Genomic DNA, 20,000 nt, shown 5'->3' on the forward strand with positions numbered 1-20,000 from the left:
CCAAAGGCTAAACGTGAGAGGCTGCAGGGTCGACTCAGAGAGGTCTATGCATGTGAGAGGCTGAAAGCAAGGTCAACTCGGAGCGGTCTATGCATCGGGCGCGCTTGGGGCGACTACCAGTGCCAACCCCTTATCCCGCGACGCGTCCGACAAAGAGAACGTTCCAAGGCGGCAGAGGAGGTTACCAGCCGAAGGATGCAGTAGCAATAACAGGTATAGTTCCGCGGCGGCCGAGAAGACTCACCGCATAGGAATCGGGATGCGAGGCGAGGGATGCGGCGGGAAGGCCCCGACGGCTAAACGGAAGAGGCTGCAGGGCCGCCTCGGAATGGTCCAAGCATCGGACGCGATTGGGACGACTACCAGTGCCAACCCCTTATCCCGCGATGCGTCCGATACACAGATAGTTCCAAGGCGGCCGAGGAGCCTCACCGCATATCAATCGGGGTGCGAGGCGAGGGATGGGGCGGGAAGGCCCCAACGGCTAGACGGAAGAGGCTTCAGGGCCACCTCGGAATGCTCCAAGCATCGGACGCGCTTGGGGCGACTACCAGTGCCAACCCCTTATCCCGCGATGCGTCCGATACACAGATGGTTCCAAGGCGGCCGAGGAGCCTCACCGCATAGCAATCGGGGGTGCGAGGCGAGGGATGGGGCGGGAAGGCCCCAACGGCTAGACGGAAGAGGCTTCAGGGCCGCCTCGGAATGGTCCAAGCATCGGACGCGCTTGGGGCGACTACCAGTGACAACCCCTCATCCCGCGATGCGTCCGATACGAAGATGGTTCCAAGGCGGCCGAGGAGCCTCACCGCATAGCAATCGGGGTGCGAGGTGGGGGATGCGGCGAGATGGCCCCAACGGCTAGACGGAAGAGGCCACAGGGCCGCGTCGGAATAGTCCAAGCATCGGACGCGCTTGGGGCGACTACCAGTGACAACCCCTTATCCCGCGATGCGTCCGATACGAAGATAGTTCCAAGGCGGTCGAGGAGCCTCACCGCATAGCAATCCGGGTGCGAGGTGGGGGATGCGGCGAGATGGCCCCAACGGCTAGACGGAAGAGGCTGCAGGGCCGCCTCGGAATAGTCCAAGCATCGGACGCGCTTGGGGCGACTACCAGTGACAACCCCTTATCCCGCGATGCTTCCGATACGAAGACAGTTCCAAGGCGGCCGAGGAGCCTCACCGCATAGCAATGGGGGTGCGAGGTGAGGGATGCGGCGAGATGGCCCCAACGGCTAGACGGAAGAGGCCACAGGGCCGCCTCGGAATAGTCCAAGCATCGGACACGCTTGGGGCGACTACCAGTGACAACCCCTTATCCCGCGATGCATCCGATACGAAGATAGTTCCCAGGCGGCCGAGGAGCCTCACCGCATAGCAATCGGGGTGCGAGGCGAGGGATGCGGCGAGATGGCCCCAAAGGGTAGACGGAAGAGGCTGCGGGGCCGCCTCGGAATAGTCCAAGCATCGAACGCGCTTGGGGCGACTACCACTGCCAACCCCTTATCCCGCGATGCGTCCGATACACAGATAGTTCCGAGGCGGCCGAGGAGCTGGGGGATGCGGCGAGATGGCCCCAACGGCTAGACGGAAGAGGCTGCAGGGCCGCCTCGGAATAGTCCAAGCATCGGACGCGCTTGGGGCGACTACCAGTGACAACCCCTTATCCCGCGATGCGTCCGATACACAGATAGTTCCGAGGCGGCCAAGGAGCCTCACCGCATAGCAATCGTGGTGCGAGGTGGGGGATGCAGCGAGATGGCCCCAACGGCTAGACGGAAGAGGCTGCAGGGCCGCCTCGGAATGGTCCAAGCATCGGACGCGCTTGGGGCGACTACCACTGCCAACCCCTTATCCCGCGATGCGTCCGATACACAGATAGTTCCAAGGCGGCCGAGGAGCCTCACCGAATAGCAATCGGGGTGCGAGGCGAGGGATGCGGCGAGAAAGCCCCAACGGCTAGAGGGAAGAGGCTTCAGGTCCGCCTCGGAATGGTCCAAGCATCGGACGCGCTTGGGGCGACTACCAGTGACAACCCCTTATCCCGCGACGCGTCCGATACACAGATAGTTCCAAGGCGGCCGAGGAGCCTCACCGCATAGCAATCGGGGTGCGAGGCGAGGGATGCGGCGAGAAGGACCCAACGGCTAGACGGAAGAGGCTTCAGGGCCGCCTCGGAATGGTCCAAGCATCGGACGCGCTTGGGGCGACTACCAGTGACAACCCCTTATCCCGCGACGCGTCCGATACACAGATAGTTCCAAGGCGGCCGAGGAGCCTCACCGCATAGCAATCGGGGTGCGAGGCGAGGGATGCGGCGAGAAGGACCCAACGGCTAGACGGAAGAGGCTTCAGGTCCGCCTCGGAATGGTCCAAGCATCGGACGCGCTTGGGGCGACTACCAGTGACAACCCCTTATCCCGCGACGCGTCCGATACACAGATAGTTCCAAGGCGGCCGAGGAGCCTCACCGCATAGCAATCGGGGTGCGAGGCGAGGGATGCGGCGAGAAGGACCCAACGGCTAGACGGAAGAGGCTTCAGGGCCGCCTCGGAATGGTCCAAGCATCGGACGCGCTTGGGGCGACTACCAGTGACAACCCCTTATCCCGCGATGCGTCCGATACACAGATAGTTCCAAGGCGGCCGAGGAGCCTCACCGCATAGCAATCGGGGTGCGAGGCGAGGGATGCGGCGAGAAGGACCCAACGGCTAGACGGAAGAGGCTTCAGGGCCGCCTCGGAATGGTCCAAGCATCGGACGCGCTTGGGGCGACTACCAGTGACAACCCCTTATCCCGCGACGCGTCCGATACACAGATAGTTCCAAGGCGGCCGAGGAGCCTCACCGCATAGCAATCGGGGTGCGAGGCGAGGGATGCGGCCAGAAGGACCCAACGGCTAGACGGAAGAGGCTTCAGGGCCGCCTCGGAATGGTCCAAGCATCGGACGCGCTTGGGGCGACTACCAGTGACAACCCCTTATCCCGCGACGCGTCCGATACACAGATAGTTCCAAGGCGGCCGAGTAGCCTCACCGCATAGCAATCGGGGTGCGAGGCGAGGGATGCGGCGAGAAGGACCCAACGGCTAGACGGAAGAGGCTTCAGGTCCGCCTCGGAATGGTCCAAGCATCGGACGCGCTTGGGGCGACTACCAGTGACAACCCCTTATCCCGCGACGCGTCCGATACACAGATAGTTCCAAGGCGGCCGAGGAGCCTCACCGCATAGCAATCGGGGTGCGAGGCGAGGGATGCGGCGAGAAGGACCCAACGGCTAGACGGAAGAGGCTTCAGGGCCGCCTCGGAATGGTCCAAGCATCGGACGCGCTTGGGGCGACTACCAGTGACAACCCCTTATCCCGCGACGCGTCCGATACACAGATAGTTCCAAGGCGGCCGAGGAGCCTCACCGCATAGCAATCGGGGTGCGAGGCGAGGGATGCGGCGAGAAGGACCCAACGGCTAGACGGAAGAGGCTTCAGGGCCGCCTCGGAATGGTCCAAGCATCGGACGCGCTTGGGGCGACTACCAGTGACAACCCCTTATCCCGCGATGCGTCCGATACACAGATAGTTCCAAGGCGGCCGAGGAGCCTCACCGCATAGCAATCGGGGTGCGAGGCGAGGGATGCGGCGAGAAGGACCCAACGGCTAGACGGAGGGATGCGGCGAGAAGGACCCAACGGCTAGACGGAAGAGGCTTCAGGGCCGCCTCGGAATGGTCCAAGCATCAGACGCGCTTGGGGCGACTACCAGTGACAACCCCTTATCCCGCGACGCGTCCGATACACAGATAGTTCCAAGGCGGCCGAGGAGCCTCACCGCATAGCAATCGGGGTGCGAGGCGAGGGATGCGGCGAGAAGGACCCAACGGCTAGACGGAAGAGGCTTCAGGGCCGCCTCGGAATGGTCCAAGCATCGGACGCGCTTGGGGCGACTACCAGTGACAACCCCTTATCCCGCGACGCGTCCGATACACAGATAGTTCCAAGGCGGCCGAGGAGCCTCACCGCATAGCAATCGGGGTGCGAGGCGAGGGATGCGGCGAGAAGGACCCAACGGCTAGACGGAAGAGGCTTCAGGGCCGCCTCGGAATGGTCCAAGCATCGGACGCGCTTGGGGCGACTACCAGTGACAACCCCTTATCCCGCGACGCGTCCGATACACAGATAGTTCCAAGGCGGCCGAGGAGCCTCACCGCATAGCAATCGGGGTGCGAGGCGAGGGACGCGGCGAGAAGGACCCAACGGCTAGACGGAAGAGGCTTCAGGGCCGCCTGGGAATGGTCCATGCATCGCACGCGCTTGGGGCGACTACCAGTGACAACCCCTTATCCCGCGACGCGTCCGATACACAGATAGTTCCAAGGCGGCCGAGGAGCCTCACCGCATAGCAATCGGGGTGCGAGGCGAGGGATGCGGCGAGAAGGACCCAACGGCTAGACGGAAGAGGCTTCAGGGCCGCCTCGGAATGGTCCAAGCATCGGACGCGCTTGGGGCGACTACCAGTGACAACCCCTTATCCCGCGACGCGTCCGATACACAGATAGTTCCAAGGCGGCCGAGGAGCCTCACCGCATAGCAATCGGGGTGCGAGTCGAGGGATGCGGCGAGAAGGACCCAACGGCTAGACGGAAGAGGCTTCAGGGCCGCCTCGGAATGGTCCAAGCATCGGACGCGCTTGGGGCGACTACCAGTGACAACCCCTTATCCCGCGATGCGTCTGATACACAGATAGTTCCAAGGCGGCCGAGGAGCCTCACCGCATAGCAATCGGGGTGCGAGGCAAGGGATGCGGCGAGAAGGACCCAACGGCTAGACGGAAGAGGCTTCAGGGCCGCCTCGGAATGGTCCAAGCATCGGACGCGCTTGGGGCGACTACCGTTGCCAACCCCTTATCCCGCGATGCGTCTGATACACAGATAGTTCCGAGGCGGCCGAGGAGCCTCACCGCATAGCAATCGGGTTGCGAGGCAGATTATTGGGAAGGGAACCCCCTGGGATGCGGCTCAAGCAGTGCCCAAAGGGACTGGAATGCGGAATCACATCGAGAGACCCAAATGCTATACGAGGGCTCAAATCGAATTATCGATTTGGCCACGACATGGACGCATCGGAACGACTACCTTTGCCGAACCACTCGCAATTGCATCCATACCGAAACCAATAGACATTTCCGTTAGAGCCCTCGCATAGCATTCGGGAATCTCGCATGCCCCTCTAAATCGACCAATGCTGGCGCTCAACGAAAATCCGAGCGCTACCACCGTTCGAGCGCCAGCATTGGTCGAGTTAGAGGGGCACGGGGGAGAATGCTCCAGTCAACACCTCCCCTATATAAGTTATTTGTCCGATTCTCGCACAACCGTAGTCTGCCTCGTCGAATCAAACAACGGTCCCAGATTCCGACTTCCGTTCCGTAGAGACCCAAAAGCTAGATGGAGGCTCGCAAGAAAGAGAGTCGGCGCATAGCAATCGGGTTTCTCGAACGTTTAGGGACCGAGCTCACTTGCGGATAGGGCAAAATCCGCCAAGCAACCCAAAAGCTAGACGGGGGCTCGAATCGAATCGCCTAGGCGGCCACAACAACGACGTGTTGGATCGACTACCAGTGCCAAACCATTCAGCAAGACTAGTCTGTGTCGAGGCCGGATAGAGATTCTCAGAGAGCGCCCGTATAGCATTTAGGAGACCTGCCGCGTCCCTCACACTCGACAAATGGTGGTGCACGTTTATAAATCCGAGCGATCCCAACCCTTTCAAGCACCAACATCGGTCGAGATAGAGGGGCACGGAGGGGGCTGCGTGAGACAACACAGTCCCCTATATAAGTTATTTGTCCGATTCTCACACATCCGAAGAATGGTCATCAAATCGGACAACAGCCCAAACTTCCGACTTCCGTCCCAGAAAGCCCAAGAGCTATCTAAAACGTTCATGGCCGGAACTCGATCGCGGCTATACCAGTCCGCCAAGCAACCCAAAAGCTAGACTGGAGCTCTAGTCGAATCACCTCTGTGGCCATTGCAAGGACGTGTTGGAGCGACTACCATTGCCGAACCATTCCGCAGGTCGAGTCCATACCAAGGCCGCATAGAGATTCACGATGAGCTCCTGCATAGCAATCAGGAGACTTGCCGTGTCCATCACAATCGATAAATCCTGGTGCAAGATTTTTGCATCCGAGCGCTCCAACCAGTCGAGCACCAGCATCAATCGACATAAACGGGCACGGGGGGAGGATGCTCGAGAACACTACCTCCCCTATATAAGTTATTTGTCCGATTCTCAAGCAGCCGAAGTCTGGTCATCGAATCGGGTCAAAGACCACAACTTCCGACTTTACCCACAATGCAAGTCATCGAATCGAACATCGGCCCCCGAGTCGGACTCCATGCGTATGTCAGGTCATCGGACCCAAATTCCGCCTTCCTGCGCATGGCGGGCCATCAATATCAACTCGGTCATCGGACCCAAACTCCGCCTTTCTGCGCATGGCACGCCTTCAAATCGGTCATCGGACCCAAATTCCGCCTTCCTGTGCATGGCGGGCCATCAACATCAACTCGGTCATCGGACCCAAATTCCGCCTTTCTGCGCATGGCACGCCATCAACTCGGTCATCGGACCCAAATTCCGCCTTCCTGCGCATGGCAGGTCATCGGACACAAATTCAGACCTCGCCAATATGCCTACGTATCGAATCGGTCATCGGACCCAACTTCCGACTTCATCCATACTGTAGGGTCTTTGAGGTTGGCGCGGTGCGCTCAACCCGGGGAGTCGACCCATCGAAGCATACACCTCCCCTATATAAGCTATTTGTCCGATTCCCACACCTGTGTAGTTTGCACCTCTGACCAGGACATCGACCCCAACTTCCGAACTCGACTGCAACGACGGCACCAGCGCCTTGGTGCGCACCTTGCGACGCACAGTCCCAACATTCGCCTTCCTGCACATGGCAGGTCATCGGACCCAAATTCCGACCTCGCGAGTATGCCTACATATCGAATCGGTCATCGGACACAACTTCCGACTTCATCCATACCGTAGGGTCTTTGAGGTTGGCGCGGTGCGCTCAACCCGGGGAGTCGACCCAACGAAGCATACACCTCCCCTATATAAGCTATTTGTCCGATTCCCACACCTGTGTAGTTTGCACCTCCGATCAGGACATCGACCCCAACTTCCGAACTCGCCTGCAACGACCGAACCAGCGCCTTGGTGCGCACCTTGCAACGCACAGTGCCAACATTCGCCTTCCTGCACATGGCAGGTCATCGGACCCAAATTCCGACCTCGCGAGTATGCCTACATATCGAATCGGTCATCGGACCCAACTTCCGACTTCATCCATACCGTAGGGTCTTTGAGGTTGGCGCGGTGCGCTCAACCCGGGGAGTCGACCCAACGAAGCATACACCTCCCCTATATAAGCTATTTGTCCGATTCCCACACCTGTGTAGCTTGCACCTCCGATCAGGACATCGACCCCAACTTCCGAACTCGACTAAAAAGACCGCACCAGCACCTTGGTGTGCACCTTGCAACGCACAGTGCCAACATTCGCCTTCCTGCACATGGCAGGTCATCGGACCCAAATTCCGACCTCATGAGCATACCTACTAATCGAATCGGTCATCGGACCCAACTTCCGACTTCATCCATACCGTAGGGTCTTTGAGGTTGGCGCGGTGCGCTCAACCTGGGGAGTCGACCCATCGAAGCATACACCTCCCCTATATAAGCTATTTGTCCGATTCCGACACCTGTGTAGTTTGCACCTCCGCTCAGGACATCGACCCCAACTTCCGAACTCGCCTGCAACGACCGAACCAGCGCCTTGGTGCGCACCAAAAGTGCGCACTTTTGGAGGGCACTTTTGTGCGCTCCAAAGGTGCGCACTTTTGGAGGGCACTTTTGTGCGCTCCAAAGGTGCGCACTTTTGGAGGGCACTTTTTGGAGGGCACTTTTGTGCGCTCCAAAGGTGCGCACTTTTGGAGGGCACTTTTTGGAGGGCACTTTTCTGCGCTCCAAAGGTGCGCACTTTTGGAGGGCACTTTTTGGAGGGCACTTTTCTGCGCTCCAAAGGTGCGCACTTTTGGAGGGCACTTTTTGGAGGGCACTTTTCTGCGCTCCAAAGGTGCGCACTTTTGGAGGGCACTTTTTGGAGGGCACTTTTCTGCGCTCCAAAGGTGCGCACTTTTGGAGGGCACTTTTGTGCACTCCAAAGGTGCACACTTTTGGAGGGCACTTTTTGGAGGGCACTTTTCTGCACTCCAAAGGTGCGCACTTTTGGAGGGCACTTTTTGGAGGGCACTTTTGTGCGCTCCAAAGGTGCGCACTTTTGGAGGGCACTTTTTGGAGGGCACTTTTGTGCGCTCCAAAGGTGCGCACTTTTGGAGGGCACTTTTGTGCACTCCAAAGGTGCGCACTTTTGGAGGGCACTTTTCCTGCGCTCCAAAGGTGCACACCTAGGTGAGCACCTTCGACCACACCTTGTAGCACACCAAACTCTGACTTTCGACTTCATCCGCAATGCAGGGTCTTTGAGGTTGGCGCAATGCGCACAACCAGGGGAGTCGACCCATCAAACCCAACACCTCCCCTATATAAGCTATTTGTCTGATTCTCATACATGCGTAGCCTGCAGGAGCAATTAGGACATCGACCCCAACTTTCGGCTTCTAAACGAAAACAAGGTCTTTGAGGTTGGTGTAATGCGAACAACTAGGGGAGTCAACCCATCAAACCCAACACCTCCCCTATATAAGCTATTTGTCTGATTCTCATACATGTGTAGTCTACAGGAGCAATTAGGACATCGACCCCAACTTTTGACTTCTTAACGAAAACAAGGTCTTTGAGGTTGACGTAATGCGCACAACCAGGGGAGTCGACCCATCAAACCCAACACCTCCCCTATATAAGCTATTTGTCCGATTCTCATACATGTGTAGCCTACAGGAGCCATTAGGACATTGACCCCAACTTTTGACTTCTTAACGAAAACAAGGTCTTTGAGGTTGGCGTAATGCGCACAACCAAGGGAGTTGACCCATCAAACCCAACACCTCCCCTATATAAGCTATTTGTCTGATTCTCATACATGTGTAGCCTGCAACAACGATTAGGACATCCACCCCAACTTCTGAATTCGTCTGCGTTGACCGCACCAAAGGTGCACGCCTTGGTGCTCACCAAAATCCGACTTCCGACTTCTTCTGCTATGCGGGGTCTTTGAGGTTGGCGCAGTGCGCACAACCAGGGGAGTCAACCCACCGAATGCAACACCTCCCCTATATAAGCTATTTGTCTGATTCTCATACATGCGTAGACTGCAGCAATGATTAGGACATCCACCCCAACTTTTGACTTCTTAAACAAGACAGGGTCTTTGAAGTTGGTGCAGTGCACACAACCAGGGGAGTCGACCCATCAAACGCAACACCTCCCCTATATAAAGCTATTTGTCCGATTCTCATACGTGTAGTCTGCAGCAGCGATTAGGACATCGACCCCAACTTCCGAATTCGTTTGCATTGACCGCACCAAAGGTGCACGCCTTGGTGTGCACCTTGGAGTGCACTTTGGTGCTCACCTCGGTGCACACTTTGGTGTGCACCTCGGTGTGCACCAAAGGTGCGCACCTTGGAGCGCACCAAAGGTGTACACTTTGGAGCGCACCACATAGGGTCTTTGAGAGGTTGGCGCAGTGCGCACACCAAGGTGGGTGTTGAGGTGCGTGCCGAGGTGGGTGGGTGCTAGGGTGCGCTCCATGGTGGGTGCCAGGGTGGGTGCGTGCTAGGGTGGATTCCAAAGAGGGTCATAGGGTGGGTGCCAAGGTGGGTTGGTGATATAGTGGGTTCAAAGGTGGGTACTAGGGTGGGTTCCAAGGTGGGTCACAAGTTGGGTGCCAGGATGCGTGGGTGTTAGGTTGGGTGCCAAGGTGGGCTCCTGCGTGGGTGGGTGCTAGGGTGGGTTTCAAGGTGGACGCGAGGGCGGGTGCCAAGGTGGGTAACAAGTTGGGTGTTAGGATGGGTGAGTGCTAGAGTGGGTGCCAAGGTGGGTGGGTGCTAAGGTGGATGCCAAGGTGGTTCACAGGGTGGGTGGGTTCTAGGGTGAGTTCCAAGGTGGGTCACAGGTTTAGTGCTAGGGTGCGTGTCAAGGCGGGTGTCGAGGTGCCTGGGTGCTAGGGTGTGGATGCCAATGTGGGTCATAGGGTGGGTACTAGGGTGGGCTGCAATGTGGGTGCCAAGGTGGGTAACATGCTCGGTTGGTTCTAAATTGGGTGTCAGGGTGGGTGTGCACCCACCTTGCCCGAGGTGGGTGCCAAGGTGCCAGTGTGGGTGGGTGCTAAGGTGGATGCCAAGGTGGGTGAGAAGGTGGGTGATAGGTTGAGTGGTAGGATGGGTGGGTGCCAAGATGGGTCACAGGGTGGGTGCAAGGGTGGGTAGGTGCTAGGGTTGGTGTCAGGGTGGGTGGGTGCTAGGTTGGGTTCCAAGGTGGGTGCGAGGGTGAGTGTCAAGGTGGGTCACAGGTTAGGTGCTAGGATGGGTGAGTGCTAGGGTGCAAAGGTGCCAGGGTGGGTGCTAGGATGGGTCGATGCTAGGGTGAGTGGCAAGGTGGGTCCACAAGTGTCAAGGTGGGTGCCGAGGTGGGTGCCAACTTGGGTTCCAAGGTGGGTGCCAAGTGGGCGACTGCTATGGTGGATGCCAAGGTGGGTCACGGGGTGGGTGCCAAGTTGCTAGGTTGTGTTCCAAGGTGGGTGCCAACGTGGCTGCTAGGGTGCGTGGGTTAAAGGGTGTGTCACAACGTGGGTGCCAGGATGGGTGCGCACCCACACTGGCCAAGACGGGTGCAAGGTTGGGTTCCAAGCCCGGTCACAGGCTGGGTGCTAGGATGGGTGGGTGCCAAGGTGGGCACCAGGGTGGGTGCACCCACCCTGGCCAAGGTGGGTCACGGGGTGGGTCCTAGGGTGGGTAACAGGGTGGGTACTAAGGTGCGTGCCAAGGTGGGTCATGGGGTGGGTGCCAAGGTGGGCACCAGGGTGGGTGTGCACCAACCCTAGCCAGGGTAGGTCACGGGGTGGTTGTCGGGGTGGGCGTCAAGGAGCCAAGGTGGGTGGCAAGTAGCCAAGTTGCGTGCCAAGGTGGGTGTCGGGGTGGGTGCCAAGGATCCAAGGTGGGTGCCAAGGAACCAAGGTGGGTGTCTGGGTGGGTGCCGAGGTGGGAGCCAGGGTGGGTCCCAAGGTGAGTGCAAAGGTGGGTGCCAGGGTCAAGGTGAGTGCCAATGTGGGTTCCAAGGTGCCAGGGTCAGGGTGAGTGCCAATGTGGGTTCAAAGGTGCTAAGTTGGGTGCGAGGTTGGGTGCGAGGGTGGGTGGGTGCCAAGGTGTGCTAGGTGGAAGCCCGGGTGGGTCGGCATCCCATGGGTGTCGAGTTGGGTGCCTGATGGGTGCTTCTTGTCAAGTTTTAGTCGTCGGGACTCATTTCGAGCCTTAGAGGTCGTTTCTTGTCCGGTTGCCCTGTCTTCGACCTGGGAACCCAATTTTGGTCCTCGGGTCCCATTTTTTTTTGTCTCGCATCCCACTTTTGGCCTGTGGCCTTTTCGGGGTCGATTCTCGTTTTGGGCATCAGAGCATGTTTCTTCTCCTAAAACCCAATATTTGTTTATTAAGTCTCGGAACACATTTTTGTTCTCGTGGACCCATCATGGGTCTTGGAACGCATTTGTGGTCCTTGGGTCCCATTTTGCATCCCGAAACTTGTGTTTTGGTGCTTGATCCCTATTTTGGGTGCCCACCTTGCACCAAGTGCGCACCCGGGGCAAACCGAGCGCCTTGGTGCACCGGGGCAAGATCGAGCGTGCACCCGAGGCGCCCCGAACATGCACCAAGGTGCACTCGGCCCACATGTGAGCGCAGGTCGTTGCGCCCGAGGTGGTGTGTGGGCACCGCGTTGCAGACGGGACACTGCACGCACACGACGCCCCGTCCAGGTGCACGCACGTAGGCCGGGCCGGGTGCACACCCGACGCCCTAGCAAGGTGCGCGCACCCGGGCAGGGCTCACACTTGGCGAACGGGGCGCACTTCGCGAGGGAGGGTGTGCACCTCGACGGGGGTGGGTGGCCGGGGTGGATTCGCACGTGGGTCGCGGTTTGCTAAGTACACACTGCGACAAGCTCATAACGGGTGCGATCATACCAGCGTTAGTGCACCGGATCCCATCAGAACTCCGCAGTTAAGCGCGCTTGGGCCGGAGTAGTACTGGGATGGGTGACCTCCCGGGAAGTCCCGGTGTTGCACCCTTTCTTAGTTTTTCGCCGGGCGTCGCAATGCTATTTGAATAAACCTTTTGCCCGTTTGCGTTCTCGTCGGGGCCGGGCCGGGCCGGGGTGCGCTGCCCGCACTACCGCGCGCGCGGGGGGCGACACCGAGCGCGCACCCGAGGCGCCCCGAGCACACAGGCCACGGTGCAACCCGGGCGTTGTGCGCGCACCCCGGTGCGCCCGAGGTGCTGCGCGCGCACCCAGGTGAAATCGGTGTGCACCTCGGCCAGTGCGCGCTCGGTCGAGTCGCGCACGTTGGCCAAGGTGCACGGTGATGTTTCTTACTCTAAGGTTCCGCACCAGACGCCCGGGACAGGTGAGCGAAGCTGGGCGGGGCCGGGTGCGCGGCCGGGGCAGGTGCACGCAGCTGGAGAGAGCTTTGGAGCACACCAGAGGTGCGCACCTTGGAGCACACTTCGGAGCGCACCAATGATGCGCTCCATTCAAAAGTTTCCTGAAAAGGCAAAAAAAGTTGAGATTATAGAATTTCCCACTTGAGAGATTGTAAAAAAAAAAAATTTAAAATGAAGGAAACGCGGGTGCCAAGGTGTGCGCGCCCGGGTGCGCAGCCCAGCCAAGGTGTGCGCACCAAGGCGCCCACCCTGGCGAAGGTGCACGCAAGGTGCGCACCCGAGGCAAACCGGACAATTAACCCAACTTTCGACTTCGCGCGCACCTGCGCACCTTGGAGCGCACTTCGGAGCGCTCCTTGTTGCGCACCAATCTTGGGCACCTCGGAGTGCACCATGGCGCCCACCAAGGTGCGCACCCGGGGCAAACCGAGCTCCGACTTCGTGCGCACCTTGGAGCGCACGAAAGGTGCGCACCATGGCGCCCACCAAGGTGCGCAGCCCAGCCAAGGCGTGCGCATCAAGGTGCGCACCCTGGCGAAGGTGCGCACCCGGGGCAAACCGAGCTCCGACTTCGTGCGCACCTTGGAGCGCACAAAGGGTGCGCAACCCAGCCAAGGTGTGCGCACCCCGGGCAAACCGAGCTCCGAATCGTGCGCACCTTGGAGCACACTTCGGAGCCCTCCTTGGTGCGCACCGATGTTGCGCACCTCGGAGCGCACCCGGGGAAAACAATGCAATTAACCCGACTTTCGACTTCGTGGGCACCTCGGAGCGCTCTCGGGTTCGCACCTCGGAGCACACCGAGGTGCGCACCTTTGATGCGCTGCCTTCACCAATTTCCAGAAAAGGCAAGAAAACATTGAGAAGGTGTGCGCACCGAGGTGCCCACCCTGGCGAAGGTGCACGCGAGGTGCGCACCCGGGGCAAACCGGGCTCCGACTTCGTGCACGCCATGCTGCGCACCTTGGAGGGCCATGGTGCGCACCTTGGAGCACACTTCGGAGCGCTCAATGGTGCCCAACCCAGCCAAGGTGCCCACCGCGGCGAAGGTGCACGCGAGGTGCGCACCCGGGGCAAACCGGGCTCCGACTTCGTGCACGCCGCACCTTGGAGCACACTTCGGAGCGCTCCTTGGTGCGCACCAGGGCGCGCAACCCAGCCGAGGTGCCCACCCCGGCGAAGGTGCACGCGGGGTGCGCACCCGAGGCAAACCGGGCTCCGACTTCGTGCACGCCATGGTGCCCACCGCGGCGAAGGTGCACGCGAGGTGCGCACCCGGGGCAAACCGGGCTCCGACTTCGTGCACGCCGCACCTTGGAGCACACTTCGGAGCGCTCCTTGGTGCGCACCAGGGCGCGCAACCCAGCCGAGGTGCCCACCCCGGCGAAGGTGCACGCGAGGTGCGCACCCGGGGCAAACCGGGCTCCGACTTCGTGCACGCCATGGTGCCCACCGCGGCGAAGGTGCACGCGAGGTGCGCACCCGGGGCAAACCGGGCTCCGACTTCGTGCACGCCGCACCTTGGAGCACACTTCGGAGCGCTCCTTGGTGCGCACCATGGTGCCCACCAGGGCGCGCAACCCCGCCGAAGGTGCACGCGAGGTGCGCACCCGGGGCAAACCGGGCTCCGACTTCGTGCACGCCGCACCTTGGAGCACACTTCGGAGCGCTCCTTGGTGCGCACCAGGGCGCGCAACCCCGCCGAAGGTGCACGCGAGGTGCGCACCCGGGGCAAACCGGGCTCCGACTTCGTGCACGCCATGGTGCGCACCAGGGTGCCCACCGCGGCGAAGGTGCGCACCCGGGGCAAACCGGGCTCCGACTTCGTGCACGCCGCACCTTGGAGCACACTTCGGAGCGCTCCTTGGTGCGCACCAGGGCGCGCAACCCAGCCGAGGTGCCCACCCCGGCGAAGGTGCACGCGAGGTGCGCACCCGGGGCAAACCGGGCTCCGACTTCGTGCACGCCATGGTGCCCACCGCGGCGAAGGTGCGCACCCGGGGCAAACCGGGCTAGGACTTCGTGCACGCCGCACCTTGGAGCACACTTCGGAGCGCTCCTTGGTGCGCACCATGGTGCCCACCAGGCCGCGCAACCCAGCCAAGGTGTGCGCACCAAGGTGCACGCGAGGTGCGCACCCGGGGCAAACCGGGGTCCGGCTTCGTGCACGCCGCACCTTGGAGCACACATCGGGGCGCTCCCGGGTTCGCACCGGCGTTGCGCACCGTGGTGGGCACCTCGGAGCGCACCGTGGTGGGCACCTCGGAGCACACCAAGGTGGGCAGCGAGGTGCGCACCTTTGATGCGATGCCTTCACTAATTTCCATAAAAGGCAAAAGAAAACGAGATTTTAAAATTTCCGTTTTGAAAGATAGTGAGAAAAAGGGAATGCTGGTGCCATCTTGAGCCCGCCCTGGTGCGCAGCCCAGCCAAGGTGTGCGCACCAAGGTGCCCACCCTGGCGAAGGTGCGCGCCCGGGCAATTAACCCAACTTCCAACTTCGCGCGCGCCAGGGTGGGAGCGCACCCAACAACCGGGCCTGGGAAGAGCCAATGCGAGAAACCCCACCAAACGCTCTGACAAAAAAAGAGGGGGCGCTCCAGTAACCCCGCTTCGGAGCGCACCCTGGGCAAACCCAGCCAGGGTGCCCACCCCGGCCAAGGTGCAGGCGAGGTGCGCACCCGGGGCAAACCGGGCTCCGACAACGTGCACGCCGCACCTTGGAGCACACTTCGTAGCGCTCCCGGGTGCGCACCTCAGAGCACACCAAGGTGGGCAGCGAGGTGCGCACCTTTGATGCGCTGCCTTCACTAATTTCCAGAAAAGGCAAAAAAAAGAGGAGATTTTAAAATTTCCGTTTTGAAAGATAGTGAAAAAAACGGAACGCGGGTGCCATCTTGAGCCCGCCCGGGTGCACAGCCCAGGTAAGGTGCCCACCCTGGCAAAGGTGCGCACCCGGGCAATTAACCCTACTTCCGACTTCGTGCGCGCCAGGGTGGCAACCGGGCCTGGGAAGAGCCAATGCGAGAAACCCCACCAAACGCTCCGACAAAAAAAGAGGCGGCGCTCCAATAACCCCGCTTCGGAGCGCAGCCGGGGCAAACCCAGCCAAGGTGCCCACCCCGACGAAGGTGCACGCGAGGTGCGCACCCGGGGCAAACCGGGCTCCGACAACGTGCACGCAGCACCTTGGAGCACACTTCGAAGCACTCCCGGGTGCCCACCGGCGTTGCGCACCGTGGTGGGCAGCGAGGTGCGCACCTTTGATGCGCTGCCTTCACTAATTTCCAGAAAAGGCAAAAAAAAATGAGATTTTAAAATTTCCGTTTTGAAAGATAGTGAAAAAAACGGAACGCGGGTGCCATCTTGAGCCCGCCCTGGTGCGCAGCCCAGGCAAGGCATGCGCACCAAGGTGCCCACCCGCGGTGCACACCCGGGGCAAACCGGGCTCCGACTTCGTGCAGGCCGCACCTTGGAGCACACTTCGGAGCGCTCCTTGGTGCGCACCATGGTGCCCACCAGGGCGCACCCGGGGCAAACCGGGCTCCGACTTCGTGCACGCCGCACCTTGGAGCACACATCGGAGCGCTCCCAGGTTCGCACCAGCGTTGCGCACCTTTGATGCGCTGCCTTCACTAATTTCCAGAAAAGGCAAAAAAAAACGATATTTTAAAATTTCCGTTCTGAAAGATAGTGAAAAAAACGGAACGCGGGTGCCATCTTGAGCCCTTCCTGGTGCGCAGCCCAGGCAAGTTGTGCGCACCAAGGTGCCCACCCTGGCGGAGGTGCGCGCCCGGGGCAAACCGGGCTCCGACTTCGTGCACTGCATGGTGCCCACCAAGGCGCGCAACCCAGCCAAGGTGCCCACCGCAGCGAAGGTGCACGCGAGGTGCGCACCCGAGGTGCACACCCGGGGCAAACCGAGCTCCGACTTCGTGCACGCCGCACCTTGGAGCACACTTCAGAGCGCTCCTTGGTGCGCACCAGGGCGCGCAACCCAGCCAAGGTGCTCACCCCGGCGAAGGTGCACGCGAGGTGCGCACCCGGGGCAAGCCGGGCTCGGACTTCGTGCACGCCGCACCTTGGAGCACACATCGGAGCGCTCCCGGGTTCGCACCAGCATTGCGCACCTTTGATGCGCTGCCTTCACTAATTTCCAGAAAAGGCAAAAAAAAAAAAAAAACGAGATTTTAAAATTTCCGTTTTGAAAGATAGTGAAAAAAACGGAACGCGGGTGCCATCTTGAGCCCGCCCTGGTGTGCAGCCCAGGCAAGTTGTGCGCACCAAGGCACCCACCCTGGCCAAGGTGGGTCACGGGGTGGGTCCTAGGGTGGGTAACGGGGTGGGTACTAAGGTGCGTGCCAAGGTGGGTCATGGGGTGGGTGCCAAGGTGGGCACCAGGGTGGGTGTGCACCAACCCTAGCCAGGGTAGGTCACGGGGTGGTTGTCGGGGTGGGCGTCAAGGAGCCAAGGTGGGTGGCAAGTAGCCAAGTTGCGTGCCAAGGTGGGTGTCGGGGTGGGTGCCAAGGATCCAAGGTGGGTGCCAAGGAACCAAGGTGGGTGTCTGGGTGGGTGCCGAGGTGGGAGCCAGGGTGGGTCCCAAGGTGAGTGCAAAGGTGGGTGCCAGGGTCAAGGTGAGTGCCAATGTGGGTTCCAAGGTGCCAGGGTCAGGGTGAGTGCCAATGTGGGTTCAAAGGTGCTAAGTTGGGTGCGAGGTTGGGTGCGAGGGTGGGTGGGTGCCAAGGTGTGCTAGGTGGAAGCCCGGGTGGGTCGGCATCCCATGGGTGTCGAGTTGGGTGCCTGATGGGTGCTTCTTGTCAAGTTTTAGTCGTCGGGACTCATTTCGAGCCTTAGAGGTCGTTTCTTGTCCGGTTGCCCTGTCTTCGACCTGGGAACCCAATTTTGGTCCTCGGGTCCCATTTTTTTTTGTCTCGCATCCCACTTTTGGCCTGTGGCCTTTTCGGGGTCGATTCTCGTTTTGGGCATCAGAGCATGTTTCTTCTCCTAAAACCCAATATTTGTTTATTAAGTCTCGGAACACATTTTTGTTCTCGTGGACCCATCATGGGTCTTGGAACGCATTTGTGGTCCTTGGGTCCCATTTTGCATCCCGAAACTTGTGTTTTGGTGCTTGATCCCTATTTTGGGTGCCCACCTTGCACCAAGTGCGCACCCGGGGCAAACCGAGCGCCTTGGTGCACCGGGGCAAGATCGAGCGTGCACCCGAGGCGCCCCGAACATGCACCAAGGTGCACTCGGCCCACATGTGAGCGCAGGTCGTTGCGCCCGAGGTGGTGTGTGGGCACCGCGTTGCAGACGGGACACTGCACGCACACGACGCCCCGTCCAGGTGCACGCACGTAGGCCGGGCCGGGTGCACACCCGACGCCCTAGCAAGGTGCGCGCACCCGGGCAGGGCTCACACTTGGCGAACGGGGCGCACTTCGCGAGGGAGGGTGTGCACCTCGACGGGGGTGGGTGGCCGGGGTGGATTCGCACGTGGGTCGCGGTTTGCTAAGTACACACTGCGACAAGCTCATAACGGGTGCGATCATACCAGCGTTAGTGCACCGGATCCCATCAGAACTCCGCAGTTAAGCGCGCTTGGGCCGGAGTAGTACTGGGATGGGTGACCTCCCGGGAAGTCCCGGTGTTGCACCCTTTTTTAGTTTTTCGCCGGGCGTCGCAATGCTATTTGAATAAACCTTTTGCCCGTTTGCGTTCTCGTCGGGGCCGGGCCGGGCCGGGGTGCGCTGCCCGCACTACCGCGCGCGCGGGGGCGACACCGAGCGCGCACCCGAGGCGCCCCGAGCACACAGGCCACGGTGCAACCCGGGCGTTGTGCGCGCACCCCGGTGCGCCCGAGGTGCTGCGCGCGCACCCAGGTGAAATCGGTGTGCACCTCGGCCAGTGCGCGCTCGGTCGAGTCGCGCACGTTGGCCAAGGTGCACGGTGATGTTTCTTACTCTAAGGTTCCGCACCAGACGCCCGGGACAGGTGAGCGAAGCTGGGCGGGGCCGGGTGCGCGGCCGGGGCAGGTGCACGCAGCTAGAGAGAGCTTTGGAGCACACCAGAGGTGCGCACCTTGGAGCACACTTCGGAGCGCACCAATGATGCGCTCCATTCAAAAGTTTCCTGAAAAGGCAAAAAAAGTTGAGATTATAGAATTTCCCACTTGAGAGATTGTAAAAAAAAAAAATTTAAAATGAAGGAAACGCGGGTGCCAAGGTGTGCGCGCCCGGGTGCGCAGCCCAGCCAAGGTGTGCGCACCAAGGCGCCCACCCTGGCGAAGGTGCACGCAAGGTGCGCACCCGAGGCAAACCGGACAATTAACCCAACTTTCGACTTCGCGCGCACCTGCGCACCTTGGAGCGCACTTCGGAGCGCTCCTTGGTGCGCACCAATCTTGGGCACCTCGGAGTGCACCATGGCGCCCACCAAGGTGCGCACCCGGGGCAAACCGAGCTCCGACTTCGTGCGCACCTTGGAGCGCACGAAAGGTGCGCACCATGGCGCCCACCAAGGTGCGCAGCCCAGCCAAGGCGTGCGCATCAAGGTGCGCACCCTGGCGAAGGTGCGCACCCGGGGCAAACCGAGCTCCGACTTCGTGCGCACCTTGGAGCGCACAAAGGGTGCGCAACCCAGCCAAGGTGTGCGCACCCCGGGCAAACCGAGCTCCGAATCGTGCGCACCTTGGAGCACACTTCGGAGCCCTCCTTGGTGCGCACCGATGTTGCGCACCTCGGAGCGCACCCGGGGAAAACAATGCAATTAACCCGACTTTCGACTTCGTGGGCACCTCGGAGCGCTCTCGGGTTCGCACCTCGGAGCACACCGAGGTGCGCACCTTTGATGCGCTGCCTTCACCAATTTCCAGAAAAGGCAAGAAAACATTGAGAAGGTGTGCGCACCGAGGTGCCCACCCTGGCGAAGGTGCACGCGAGGTGCGCACCCGGGGCAAACCGGGCTCCGACTTCGTGCACGCCATGCTGCGCACCTTGGAGGGCCATGGTGCGCACCTTGGAGCACACTTCGGAGCGCTCAATGGTGCCCAACCCAGCCAAGGTGCCCACCGCGGCGAAGGTGCACGCGAGGTGCGCACCCGGGGCAAACCGGGCTCCGACTTCGTGCACGCCGCACCTTGGAGCACACTTCGGAGCGCTCCTTGGTGCGCACCAGGGCGCGCAACCCAGCCGAGGTGCCCACCCCGGCGAAGGTGCACGCGGGGTGCGCACCCGGGGCAAACCGGGCTCCGACTTCGTGCACGCCATGGTGCCCACCGCGCCAAGGTGCACGCGAGGTGCGCACCCGGG

The 20,000-nt window shown here is 60.8% G+C and overlaps 2 non-coding genes across 2 annotated transcripts; both read left to right on the plus strand.

The window, feature by feature from the left end:
• The first annotated feature begins 12,195 nt into the window (after positions 1 to 12,195).
• On the plus strand, positions 12,196 to 12,314 carry LOC131863372 (5S ribosomal RNA). The gene has a single exon (XR_009362293.1). It is a non-coding gene; the product is annotated as a 5S ribosomal RNA (ribosomal RNA).
• Positions 12,315 to 18,230: 5,916 nt separating this feature from the next.
• Positions 18,231 to 18,349, plus strand: LOC131863373 (5S ribosomal RNA). Its single transcript, XR_009362294.1, has one exon. It is a non-coding gene; the product is annotated as a 5S ribosomal RNA (ribosomal RNA).
• The last annotated feature ends 1,651 nt before the right edge of the window (positions 18,350 to 20,000 follow it).

Source organism: Cryptomeria japonica, unplaced genomic scaffold, assembly GCF_030272615.1.
Source record: "Cryptomeria japonica unplaced genomic scaffold, Sugi_1.0 HiC_scaffold_61, whole genome shotgun sequence".
Lineage (NCBI taxonomy): Eukaryota > Viridiplantae > Streptophyta > Pinopsida > Cupressales > Cupressaceae > Cryptomeria > Cryptomeria japonica.